The following is a 13,623-nucleotide window of genomic DNA, read 5'->3' on the forward strand; positions in this document are numbered from 1 at the left end:
ATTCCCCAAATGAAAATCTGCTTCCACACACACTGCTGAGCTGCAAGCGAATCAAACCATTTAATGCTGGTCGTGAAATTTTCCATACCTAGTTTATCAGCACAAGCATTACCATTCTCTGTTTCAATCAACTATGAACACTGAGAGTTTGGGTGCATCTTCGACTTAAAAAAAACACATGATTAATGATGGTTCAACGCATTTGTCTTCAGTATTTTTTCCCCCCCGAAACATCCACCTTCCTCTTTCTCTTTATCTGCTTTCTGCCAGTTGGCTAGGGCATTGGTGCTTCCTGGTGAAAGTTTATCAAATGTTTCTGGTCTTGCTAGTTGCAATTGATTTGGCAAATGTTCTCTCAAGTCAAGTTTGTACTCTGTTCCAGTTCTTGATACCCATTTTAAATATATTGAGCATTCACCACATAGTTAAGTTCCGAATTAATCGGCACTTGTCAAAATAACAGACAATAAAGGAAGTCTTGACACTTCTCAAATCAAAGGCAACCTCCAAAAGCATTAGATTTCTTTATTAGTTACATGTACATCGAAACACACAGTGAAATGCATCTATGCATAGAGTGTTCTGGGGACAGCCCGCAAGTGTAGCCACACTTACGGCACCAACAATAGCATGCCCATAACTTCCTAACCTGTACGTCTTTGGAATGTGGGAGGAAACCGGAGCACCTGGAGGAAACCCACACAGTCATGGGGAGAACGTACAAACTCTTACAGACAGCAGCGGGAATTGAACCTGGGTCGCTGGCACTGTAACAACGTTATGCTAACCACTACACTACCGTGCCTGCCATTAGGACCTCAAAAGGTTCGTTAATATCAAAGTACAGGGCACATTTTTGCAATTGGAGTGCAGAGAATGAACTAAGTACACACTCTTAATAATGACATGCATGAGGTAAGAGCGTAGGATGGTTATATTTGAGCATAAGCACCTTAAAGCACTGAGTACCATGTGCCCATGATTAAAAGTGTTTGTTTTAATTTGTACCCTGGTCTGAGTAACAGTACTTGCAACAATACCAAAGAAATCCACAGAGACCACAAAGGTTTGTGAATTGTGTGATATGTTTCACATTATACCAAAAACATTTTTAAAAACACATTTTCAAAATAGTGCAAAAATAATCTGGCATTCCTCCTCTTCCTCCCCTTCCCAAATTTGGGAATGCTGCCTGTCGCATTTGTTTTTAAATAATAAAGGCACTTTAGAGAACATACCAATTCAAATTATTCATTTTACTTAAAAGAAAATCTTTTACCTGGAGTGGACTCAAATATAAAAATGATACAAATTAATTTTAAATCAAAATGTGATTTCTGAAAGGAACTGCTTGCAGAATTCCTGGTTTTGTTTTTAAGATTCAAGTATTAGAAACACTTTCAGATGCTCAATTATCTCTGAATTCACAAGCCAAGGAAGTCATAAATAATGCCAATGTATATGCTAAGCAGGGAAGCAGCATTGAAGGCCAATGCAGTGTGAAAAAAAATTAAGCTTTTCATTCTTAGTATTTTCTTATTTGCCACAGAGGAGGTACTGATTTGAAGAGCCAGCTTAGTCCTAGATCATGACAGTTTAAAGCTGTGTAACATCACAAAGCAGAAAGCAATGTCTTGTAAGCAGTGCCTAGTGTATGAAGTGAAAAAACTCAGTTGAGCAAGTACAATAGCAGCTTTGTAACTACTCTAAGTGACTGGACTGGTAATAAAATATATACCAAATGCAGAATAGAAGAAAACCAACAAACATTTGCCTCAGCAGTAAGCATGCTAGAAGGATGGTGAGAGAAACTAAAGAATAAGCAATATTTACAATAGTGAAAAAATTCTGTTGAAATAAAAAACAGGCAAGTAGGTTTCCAGACTCATTGCTTTTATTGGAAACATGCAGTGAATAGATACAAACTTTAAGGATACAATTCAATCACAATGACAATTCTTTTGCAGTTTGCATCAAAAGCCCCAAATATATATATACCTAAACTAATTTCTAAATATTGTGGGGTTTCTTATTTAAATCTACTATAATCACAGAGAATGCAAAACATCATAACAGAAAATGGCCAATTTACCCGCTTAACTCATAGGTTATAGAAATTGGGAAATCAGTGCTTTATAAAAATCAATAGCACTGGTTTCCAATGCACATTTCATTGTTGTTTCATATATAAAATGATGTAAAGGCTAATGATATTCATTATTAAGATGAACAAAATGGCTATTTCACACTGTAGATAGTACTTCAGATGGTTTTTAACCACACACCAAGCAGAGCTGATTCAATCTTCCATATTTACAAAACAGCTTCTGCCCCCACCCACAAACACATGCAACTAGGCATTGGCACTTCCCCATGTTTTAGAGTTGCTTCCTCTCAACTCACTGCTAGTCAACTTTTTTTTAAATTCAAATATATGGGGTAGGATACACGTCTCTCTATATTCATTGAAAAATTGATCAAAACATTTTCGTACAATGCATCAGCACCACTCGCATTTCTTTCTCAAAACGATGCACCTGTGAGACTTTTGAAAGACTGCTAAACAGAGCCCAGGCCACTGCCCAGTGGTGGCAGGATCCTCGATTGTGGGCTTTCCCCACAAAGCCTTTATGGTGGCTGCACCCAGATTTAATGTCTCTCTCACCATGTCACCAGTTGACAGCATTCACTTGTGGACATCTCCTCACACTGAAAGACCAACAAGCTTAACACAGACCAAGTTGATGATCTTCCCAATTATGCATCACCAGGAACACAGCCCATAGATCATAGAGTCCTGTGTTATGCAACTGCATAGAATGAACTTTGACAAGGACCATTGCATCCCTTTGCAGAAGTTCCTGGCAAACAGTCCACAAGGAGGCGGACAATCATCTCATTCGTACTGAAGCCAGAGGTCAGCATGTGATGGAAGTGAGGCTCTGAATGTGTACAAGGAAATGATGAAGAGGGCCCATCTTACAGCCAGATAAGGTTTAGTGCTTATTTGTAAACTCTGGCAATGAGGCATTCTGCCAAATGACTTTGACAGTCGGCTCAGGAATCCATTCTCTCCTCCAGATCAAGTAAACAGCTAGATTTCCTCCATTACTATTCAAGCTGATGTTCCTCCTTTCTGGCATTTCTCCTAGACAGTATGCACAGTTACTTCATGGTTTCACATACTCAGCTCATGCCAGTTAGCCAAAGCTACAAGCCCATGTCCATGGATCAGATTGAACCCTGACTTTACAGCAGTCCTTCTACAAACAATGAAAAGGTGGGGGGGACAATTAAGCCAATGGAAGGAGGGGTCACCATAAATATTCCTCTACCTAACAGAGCACAGCATGTAAATGCAAAAGGCAAAGCTAAAGCAAATGTAACCAGACTAGAAGACCAACTACAAATTGAGTACCCACAAAAGCCTTCCATCTATCTACAAGGTACAAATATGCTCTCCATTTGCCTAGATGCAAACAATCTCAGCAAAACTACTGGAAGTCATCATCCACAGAGAAGCTCACTTGATCTGCACCCCATCTTGACCTTAAATATTCACGAGTTTCACTGGTGCATTGCAATGTACATCTGCAAGGTGCACTGCAACAAGACTTCTTCAGCACTACCTCCCAAATCAACAATCTCCATCACTTAGAAATAGAGAAGATCCATGTGAAGGGCAGGGCAGGGCAGGGCAGGAAGGCATGCCAATACCCAAAATTCTCCTTAAGTTCTATACCCTCCTGACTTGCAAATGTCTCATCACGGACGCAGGATCAAAATCCTGGGACTGTCTACACCACAAGATTCTTGGATTCCCACTTCTAGGAACAGCAGAAGTTCCTTGTCAATGAAGTTCACATACCACAAATATATAGAAAGAAAAATTGTCAGTGCTCTTGGACTTACTTTGTCCCAGCTCACTGATCTTGTCATAGATAGATCAGAACCTGTACCTCTCTTCATTATGTCCACTATCAGGTTTGCCACATGTACCTTAATGAGAATGCATTTTCCACCAATACACACACAATTGGTAATAGCAGCCGAGTGCTAATATTGTACTGAAAGGGGGAAGTGAGACCTGCCCAAATTAAAGAATACAAAATCATTCTAATGTACTGTATCTGAGTCATATCATAGGGACCCACAGCAGGGAAAGAGACCAGTTGGCCCATCAGGCATCTGCAAGCCAAAAAGAAAACTACATAAATTTCACTTCAGTGAAATTCTTTTTGGCTTGCACACCAGTGTTTCTAAAATATTGCTTTGTCTTTGGTGCATGGGCCACTGAACAATAGTGACTTGGCATCAACTCAAAATAGTTATGGTGGGGGGGGGGGCGGGGGTGGTGGGGAGGGAGGGAGGAAGGACTGAGAACAAGATCAACTGGAATGATCAACATCCAAATGAAAGCCTGAGTGGCAAAACAGTTGTGAACAGTGTATATGGGAACAAAAAGGGGGAAATTGATCTAGATACTTAAGATGGTGAAATTAAATGGTTGCCTAGAGAAAAAAGTAAAATGAAGGTGGGGGGGGGGGGGGGAGGAAGAGAGCAATTGAGAGGCAAAGAAGAGAGAAATTAAGCTTGGTGCTAGCATGAGTAAGAGCAAGAGCTGGAAATGGTTTTGCAGCATTACTGTGCAATCAAAAGTATCAATATTTTCAGTGTAATTATGGAAACATGGTTCAAATTGTACCATGTGCTAAACCGTACTCAGTAAGATGCATGTGGAAATGTCATTCATTGTGGAACTAGGTCTTCACAGCACGTGCATTCATATCAGCTGTACTTTTTTTTAGAAAAGCTACACAACTACATTTCACTTACTATCTGCAGTCCAGAGGCAATCAAAGGTCACAAGACATAACTGGAAGTTGTCTCATTGAATGAGATGCATTCATTTCTCCAGCTATTACATCTTTGCCAGTTTCTTCTGCAGAGCTCCTGCTAGAATGCTGCAAGAGCTGGAGCCACAGAACATGCACTGAAGGCGGGGAAGAAACAACTGCTCAGACTTTAACCTGAAGAGTATATAGGCAGCCAAACTCTCTGCAGGAGGTGGGCTACTTTCTTCATCTACCACAAGCTCCCCAACTTTATCAGATGGGCTCAGCTACTGTCAGAAATTGGCAAACACCTTTTGCACTCAATGCTGGTACACAGATAGAAATTCCTCTGCACCTAGGTTCAATACACTGAACCTTCAGCTCTTAGGAAACACCTACACATGCTGACATACAGGTGGGGTTTTCATATACAATTGTTGAGCACACACTACACAATTTAGCTTGATAATAACAAGGCAAATGCCTACAGTCTAACTACATGAGAAAATGTTATTGATGTCTGATGATGGGAGAAATGATAAATGAACATATTTGTGCAACATATTTTACAGAATGACTTTTTCTAGCCATTGAATATTCATCACATAGAGCACAAGTTTCCAAAATAATGACAGCTTAAAAAAAATCCTTAAATTCAAATCAAGAAAGCAGATTGGAGTTTTAAGGGGTTCTTACCACAGAATGGGTCAAAGCATAATCAATTTATGGTGAATACACAATTATTAATATTACAACAAACTCGATTCATTCCAGCCCATTACATTTCATAATTGGCATTAAATATTAGGACCTTCATTTGGAATATGATGGATGCCAAGAATTCCAAAATTCAGATCAACATAAGCAGACAAATTCTCAATTTCACTTGAGCTTATTAAAATTTATAATTACACTTCACCTCTGGAAAAAAAGTTGATTCATTATATAACCTCTTCCCATTTTCACCAAGAACCAGAACACCGTCTCATCAAGAATAGGAATCGTAATATAATGACAGATCTGGGCAAATTTGTGTTTACACCAGTAAACCAAAAGAGCCTAACAGATTAATTAAGCATAACTCAGATCCTGAGTTAACACTTAAGCCTTCCATTTCAAATGGAAGTACTGGATGCAAACAAAGATGGCAGCTATTCTTCTACAAACTTCATATACCTGTAGTCATACTACCTACCTGTACTCCCATCCAAGACAGAGAAGAATAGTATATAGAAGTATCCTAGATCAATACTCAAGTTAAAGCTAAGACCTCAAAAGTGCCTAAAGATACATTGGTAGTACAAATTTTATAACTAAGGTTCGATTCACATATTTCAGTTACATCTTACATCCAATAGCTTTGATAGAAAGTAGTATGACCACACTTGTCAGCTAATTGTCATTGCCGAAAATACTCAAGGAATTTGCCTGATGCATTAGGTATTAATTGCATTGTCAAAATCTGCTTTAACTAATGCTTTGCTGCAAATTCCTTTAAGTACAGAATGGGCTCAGTGCATTCCATTTTAGGCTGTTAGCATGTAGCAGAAAGTAGCAAAATGTCACTCTTCTCACCCAATTATGTTGTCCTCATCTTTAACAAAAATACAGATGACTGCAAACAAATCTTTCTAATATTCCATAAAATACTGGGCTGAATATCACAACTCCAGATCTGGCACACAACTAATACACCACTCTGGCAACAAGGATGGGTTACATAGAGGTCCCAGGCTGTAGAAAGTAAGACTGGGCAAGATTTTGTATTTGTAAAGTGGTGGTAAGATAGAAAGATAAAAGGCATTTCTTAAAATTAAAAGATTAGAAATCCCAAAACGAAACCAAGGATAGAGCAGGTACAATTACAAAACTCAGGAAATATGTTGCGGGGGCGGTTGTATCAGCTTGGACACGTTCTACTAGGTTAATACACTGCAGATGCAATGGGTAGCAATGCTGAAGCACCAAATGTAGTTCAGAATTAGGATCCAAAACTTGTGACGTCAACAAGCCTGTTGCCTTTGCGAAAAACAATATCTAATTTGATAAAAATAATTTAAGCTAAAAGCATGCTACAAACCTGCCCTATCCAAAGTATTTCAGTTATAACTTCAATATCATAACTTCATATCAAGATGCCAGAGGCAGTAACTGGGGATTACATTACAAGAACTTATCAAAACAATACCACTTTGGAACACAGTTGTATGTCAGTGCGTGGATTGAATGAGTGAACACAGGCCTTTTCCTTCACATGCAAGTCTACTTTTGTGAAGCCAACAAGAATTGTGGTTTTGATAGAAGTGATACTGACAAATGTGAAGGTGTTCATGTCAGCTCAAGCTACAGATGCAAGTTTATCTGGCAAAGCTACTGTAATGGGTGTATCAGGCACATCTTCTCCACCAGTGTCTGGTCACAGACATTAAAAGCTGTTCCTCCCCCCCCCCCCCGCCCCCCCTCCACAGGAAATGAGCAAACCACCAGAACCAGAGAAATGGGAAACCATGATTCACATGATTGTAAAAAGGTCAATGTCAGGGAAACTATGCCTGGCCAGGTCAGAAGCAAAACCACAAGTCAGCACTTGGGAAAGGGCGTGGCCTTTAGGCATGCATCAGCACACATACCACAAAAAGCACTTCAGAGGCAGACAGACACAGCAAGCATCAGATAAACTATTGTAGAACTTACAAGTGAAATGCCTCAATTGCCTCAAAAAGGAGGTAGAGATGAGATCTGCAAGTTAGTTTTAATAATGAAGCAGTAAACTGGAGGAGCACAACCATAAGAGAATAATACATGCAATTCTTCCCTTCCAAAACTTCTCTAGGGAGAAGCTAGCAGCAAGTGGTCACTACATGACCACTGACAGCTGCCTTGTCCATTCTCCCAGTTTGTTTCCATTGCATCTGTTCAAACAATGCAATCTTCCATACCAGTGCTCATTATGTGGTTCTTTGTATCTCTCTCCACCAGGCACTTGAGTACACCTGGTTCCCTCACAAGGCACTTGATTATCCATTTCCTACATTCTCTCACCACTCATCATTCCAGGAATACAACGTTCTCCTCGTCTGCACCTTCCATCCCAGCAGCCTCCTTACTGAGTGGATTATTCCCTGACTTTTCCCAATGTGAAGCCATCAATCACAGCAGAATTCCAAAAGGGATCAATCCTCCCCAGAGACTTTGAATGGCTCTAACATTTCCAGTAATACCCACTTCTCTTCCCACTGCACTATCCTCAGCAATATCCATCTTTTTACCTCCTCTCCACTATTCAGGAGCCAAAATTGTACTCCATGTGCAATATGCAGAGTTTTCATCTTTATTCTATCATAAAAGATGTGCACTAATGTTACTTTAATAACACAACAGACCCCTCAGCCTGTGGGGTTTTGAAAATGGCAAAAAAACCCACAAATTTATAAGGATTGAAATACTGAACATCTAGCCTCACAAACCTATCAATGTTTAAAAACAAAACTTGTTCCTTGTCCCTTAATATTCTCACCAAACAAAATTCAGCCCAACTCACTTTTGAAATTTTCAACTCACCTAGCCATGCAATTCCAGGAAGAATTTATTTCTAGTGCCTTCATCTGAAGAAATATTCCTAACATCACAAATGGCCTTGTTTTACCACCACTTTATTCTGATCTTGCACATCAGAAAGGATGGTCACCCTATGGAACTTTTCAAATCCTTTGTAAAACACGAAATGCTGGAATGACTCAGCAGGTCACACAGCATCTGTGGAAAGAGAAACAGTTAAGGTTTCAGGTCCTGAACACTGTCTGAACTGGCAAGGAGTCTCAGACCTGAAACTTTAACTGTTTCACTTTCCACAGATGCTGCTTGATCTGCCAAGTGATTCCAGCATTTTTTTCCCCCAGATTTCTAGCATCTGCATTTCTTCTTGTTTTTCCACTTTCAAATCCTTTGATCATCTAAAACACCAGAAATTACACAGGAATTAACATCACATCAGCTGTTCTCTGCCAGAGTTTAGTTTCCTCTCATCACACACCCATCAACACATCATTGTATCCCTTTTTCACCTGAATTTTGAATTTGCGAGCGTTAAGTTTAGGATACAAGATGCAACAAATAGTCTTACGTTGTGAACTTCTTTCAAAGGCAGAACACTAGTGAGAAGTATTATCTGTGATGCAGGTTTTTTTCCTGTCAAAGATATGCTTATGATGGTTATTTCTGCTTTAATCAGTAACCTCCTGTTGGGAAGTTAAATGTAAAAAAAGCTATTGGAAACCCCAAGCTTTTCTCTAATATTAAATATTAAAATACTTGAATAGTTTAAGCATTATGAGGTAGCTTACTAGTTTAAGCAAAATTAAGAATGAAGAGTAGGTCAATCATACAACTTGTTAATGCTGCAATATTCTTTATTCTTGCTCCATGTTGGGGTCCTTTCAGTAAATAGTCCATACATTTTATGGAAGAAATATCAAGTAGAAAAATACCATCATCTCCTAATAGATCATGTGGCTTGATGTCAAATTTTGTATGATGTTGCTGCCAAGATGCATCCAAGATATTTTTCCCTATTAAAGTTGTTTTATAAACTCAAGTTGTTATAAAGGAGTTGGGACCAAACTAAGCTATTAGGTGTATGTCCCACTCTAAGAGAGCCATGCTTTTTCTGACCTACCAGAGCTGGGTCTGCCAATTTTTCATAACACCTCAATGCTGCTGTTTTTGTTTAAAAAGTATTTACTCTCCAATCCATTTCCAGCAATGACTCTTCTCCCTCCCTGTGCTTTCAAACCTTTGGACAGTATTCCAAGAACTCAAGATCACCCGAGACATCCTTCTCCATCATCTGGAGATTCTTTGCCAGGAAACCCCAATGCCAAAAAGCTGCTCCCTGGTTTTCTTTCTTCACTATATCTGGAAACAATATCCCACCCTACCCCTCCCCTCCCACAGCCCAGGGACTTCTCCCACGTATGTATCTAGCACCCAATTCCCATCCCAGTATTGCCAAATCCCAATCCCTATATTGTAACCCCAAATATTACTCAACCCAGGTGCCCATCCTTAAACAACAAGCTACCAAAAGCCATGCTGCAGAGAAAGAAAGGCAATCAAATAGTGCTTCTTATTCTGCTGATTAAGAATCAGCAATGTTAATTGGGAATTAAGAGGTTAGCCCAAGTAGATTCCATTCCTTAAATAGACATTAGAGCAACAGCAAGGTTTATATATTGTGTTACTGATAGTTGTTTCCTGGCGCCAACCACAATTCACCATGCTTATTGAATTTAGTTTTACAACATGGCACCCTGCACTAAACAGAGTGCCCTGATCAAGCTGCTTTTCTCTGCTGGCTGTGTAACATTGTTCTGTATTAGAAACACTAGTAGTTTGTCAAATACTTCAGATCAACTCTTTGAAATTTAAAAAAAATCATGGACAGAGAGGGTACCGGCTATCCTCCAGGGCTCTGCCACTATTTTCTTCAGAACAACAGATGCTTAATGTTCTTGATCTCATCTTGCTGTTGTTCTATCAATAGTGCTCAATTAAATCCCTTCACATTGCAAAACGTGGAGGGGTTCTGTATATCTCATGTTTTCATTAGAGTGTCGGCAAAGCCATACCTAACAAATCCCAAAGTATACTGTGAGTACAGAGACATAAAAAACAGGAACAGGAGTAGGTCATGTAGCCCTTCGAGCCTGTTCCTGCCATTCAATATCATGGCTAAGCATTTATTTCAGAACCACATACCTGCTCTTTCCCCACATCTCTTGATGCTTTTTGTATACAAAAAAATTAATCTACTTCAATATATTCCGCAATTTGGTCATTATAGTGATCGGAGTAGCAACTCTGATAGGTTCACAACCCTCTGAAGTTCTCCTTATCTCAGTTCTAAATCTCCCATCATGTAACCCATGATTGTGGCCACTCATTCTAGACACCCAGAGGAAATTAACCCCTCTAGACCCAGTCTTTCTAACCCCTTCATAGTTTTATATGAATAACTATTAACCTATCAAGCAAGAAGCCAAAAATCAAATGAGACAAAGACAAAAATCAAAACCCACATAAGTGTGCTGAGATGAAAAATATTAAAGTGCTACTCAATGTGTGACATTTAGTTAGGCAATTTCTAACATCAACTGGTCTTTAAATATGGAGCATTTAACAAAAAAAAGCAAAGACCTTCATAATTGAAATTGAGCAGATACTACACTCTACATTATAGAAGGAAACAGCAGGACATGTAACCAAAAACTTGGGCAAGGTGCTGGATCTAATGAAATGCTTTAAGGTTTGGGCCCAAGTCAAGCAAAGGACATGCAGCTAAAATGGCTGAAGGGTTTGTCCCCAGAAAGAGGAGCTATTTCCCATATTACTCATGGCTACACTTCGAGTAACTTCTTGAGACACAAGAGATTCTGCAGATGCTGGAATCTAAAGCAACACACTCAAAATGCTGGAGGAACTCAGCAGGTCAGGCAGCACCAACAGAGAGAAATAGTCGACGTTTAGGGTCGAGGCCCTTCATCAGGACCTCTTGACCTTTGAGACAACTAGAGGTGATCAACAGTACTACAGGTATGAGTCTTTAGGCAAGAAAGAAAATGAATAGCAAATCACTGAATATCACAACACTTGAATAGAAATATTTAAAATTGAGGATCAAAACATGATGAAACACTGAAATTCCACTAGTAGAAGAATTTGTGAAATGTTATGATTTCCAACAACTTCCATTTCCATATAAATGGACAAACATCTCTTTCGGATTTATTAGAAATATAAACAGTAGAAAGAAAACTGAAGTTGAAATTACAACACAGAGTATAACAAATGAACTACATTTACAGGAGATATTAGTTATTATAAAGCAAACATGGAGAGAGAAAATATGAGGCAAGAAACCAACTGCTAAACATTGCACTTTTTGGATCAACAAATATTTAATTTACACAATTGAAGAGACTTGTGCAGTTAGTCTACATTAAACCAATAATGACAAATTCTATTAGTTTATCCATCTAGAACTTCAGAACCAGTTTGACTCTTCCCCCAATATATCATTCTGTAAACATCTTATGACTCACTATTGCAATAAGTGTCATTCAAATGGAAGATAAATCCTGAAATGGCAGAATGTTGGCACAGCAATTAACACCACTGCTTCACAGCTCCTGGGACCAGCATTCATTCCTGACTCCATGTGCTGTTTGGGTGGACTGCGTGGGGTTCACCTGGGTGGTCCAATTTCCTTCCACATCTCAAGGATGTACTTTTAGGTTAATTGGCTACTGTCAATTGCCCTTTAGTGTAGGTAAGAGGCAAAAATAAAAATCAAAATTGATGAAAATATGAGAGAAAATAAGTTGCATAGGTCCATAGAAAATGAGAGGCAATGGGACTGATGTGATTGCTCTGTTGGGAGCCAAAATGGACTTCATTAGCCAAAAAGCCATTTCCTGCATCACAGCAATGAAGTACTACCGCGCTGGTGCATTGTCATTCAAACATGAACAATCATGCACATTTTCCTGTTCACCAAGTACCATTATGCATCAAATTAGTTATGTGTAACTGAATCCAAGGTCCCATCCACCCAATCACTTGAAACGGTTTATGTCTTGTGTTTTGTTAAAGACTCTCCAAACTGTGCTACAACTGTATATGTCTAGATTAACACAAAAACAGCATTATGAACACATACTCCAAAGATCAGATAAACATTAGCTAAGCAGACGTTTGATTTGTTACTCACAGTAAAACTGTCACTTCTACGCATAATCGATCAAATATCATACCAAAGTTAATTAGATTTGGTATTGCCTATATTCAAAGAGTCCCTTAATTCAAAATTCATTGGACATGATAAAGTAATTTATAAACGGAAACATAATAAAACCTTACATTTAGTTCGTGGTATACACGATTAGAACGGGCAATTTGCAGGCGATTAGAGGAATCTTAAATCATATTTGTCAGAACTGTTTCCGAGGCCATTATTCTTTAATTACAACTTTACTAATGTTTGAAAACACCATCACGAAACTCTCGGGCTGGGAGAACAATTAAAAACGAAACGCTTGGTACATCACACAACTCCACACAATTTACAGATTTGAATCCAAGTCACATAGGCAACTGTGACGGTTCCTAATGAAGAACCTTTATTTCGATAAATGTGTGCAGTGTTAACGCATTTCCTTCACTGCACTAAGACAGACACTTCCATTTACTGGGAAAGATTGAAACTAAACTAAAATACAGTTTAAGGTAATACATATTCATTCACTATCTCAAATTTTTAGTGATTTTAAACCGTTGTTATTCCACATCAGTCTTTTTCATTGTATTCTCAAGCAACAAAGTATTACACAGCCCTGTACTGTACATCAACATCTAAAAACTGCCCTCGGCGTGAGAAACCTACGAGTCATTCTAGATATTATTACCTAGTATTATGCCCAATTTATTTTTTATCTATATTTTACAAATCCAGCTGTAAAGCATTTAAAAAAAGGGAAAACTTGCCACGGAAAAAGGTCGAACGAGTCCTCTAATACGCGCAGCGGTTCCTCGCCCGAGTTGTTGGAAATTAAAGGCACTGGCGGCTTGAGCGCTGCACAAATACTACTTGAAGCAGTAGATTGCAACACTGCATGGAGAGAATAGCGGTCTCGCTTTCCCTATGCAGTTCTTACAGAGCTTGCCAGTCTGCCTGCCTCCAGCTCCCTTTCTTACCTCCCTGCTGCTCCTCCCACACATTGGACCAGACACA

At 39.0% G+C, this 13,623-nt stretch overlaps 1 protein-coding gene across 3 annotated transcripts in view; it reads right to left on the bottom strand.

The window, feature by feature from the left end:
• pag1 (phosphoprotein membrane anchor with glycosphingolipid microdomains 1) overlaps positions 1 to 13,565 on the bottom strand; it is a 106,467-nt gene extending 92,902 nt beyond the window's left edge. For all 3 annotated transcript variants that reach the window (XM_052023154.1, XM_052023152.1, XM_052023151.1), the window contains exon 1: positions 13,377 to 13,565. The gene's annotated coding sequence lies outside the window, so the exon portion shown is untranslated. The remainder of the gene's footprint in view (positions 1 to 13,376) is intronic.
• Between the last annotated feature and the right edge of the window lie 58 nt (positions 13,566 to 13,623).

The sequence above is a fragment of the Pristis pectinata genome, chromosome 9, assembly GCF_009764475.1.
Source record: "Pristis pectinata isolate sPriPec2 chromosome 9, sPriPec2.1.pri, whole genome shotgun sequence".
In the NCBI taxonomy this organism is placed as follows: domain Eukaryota; kingdom Metazoa; phylum Chordata; class Chondrichthyes; order Rhinopristiformes; family Pristidae; genus Pristis; species Pristis pectinata.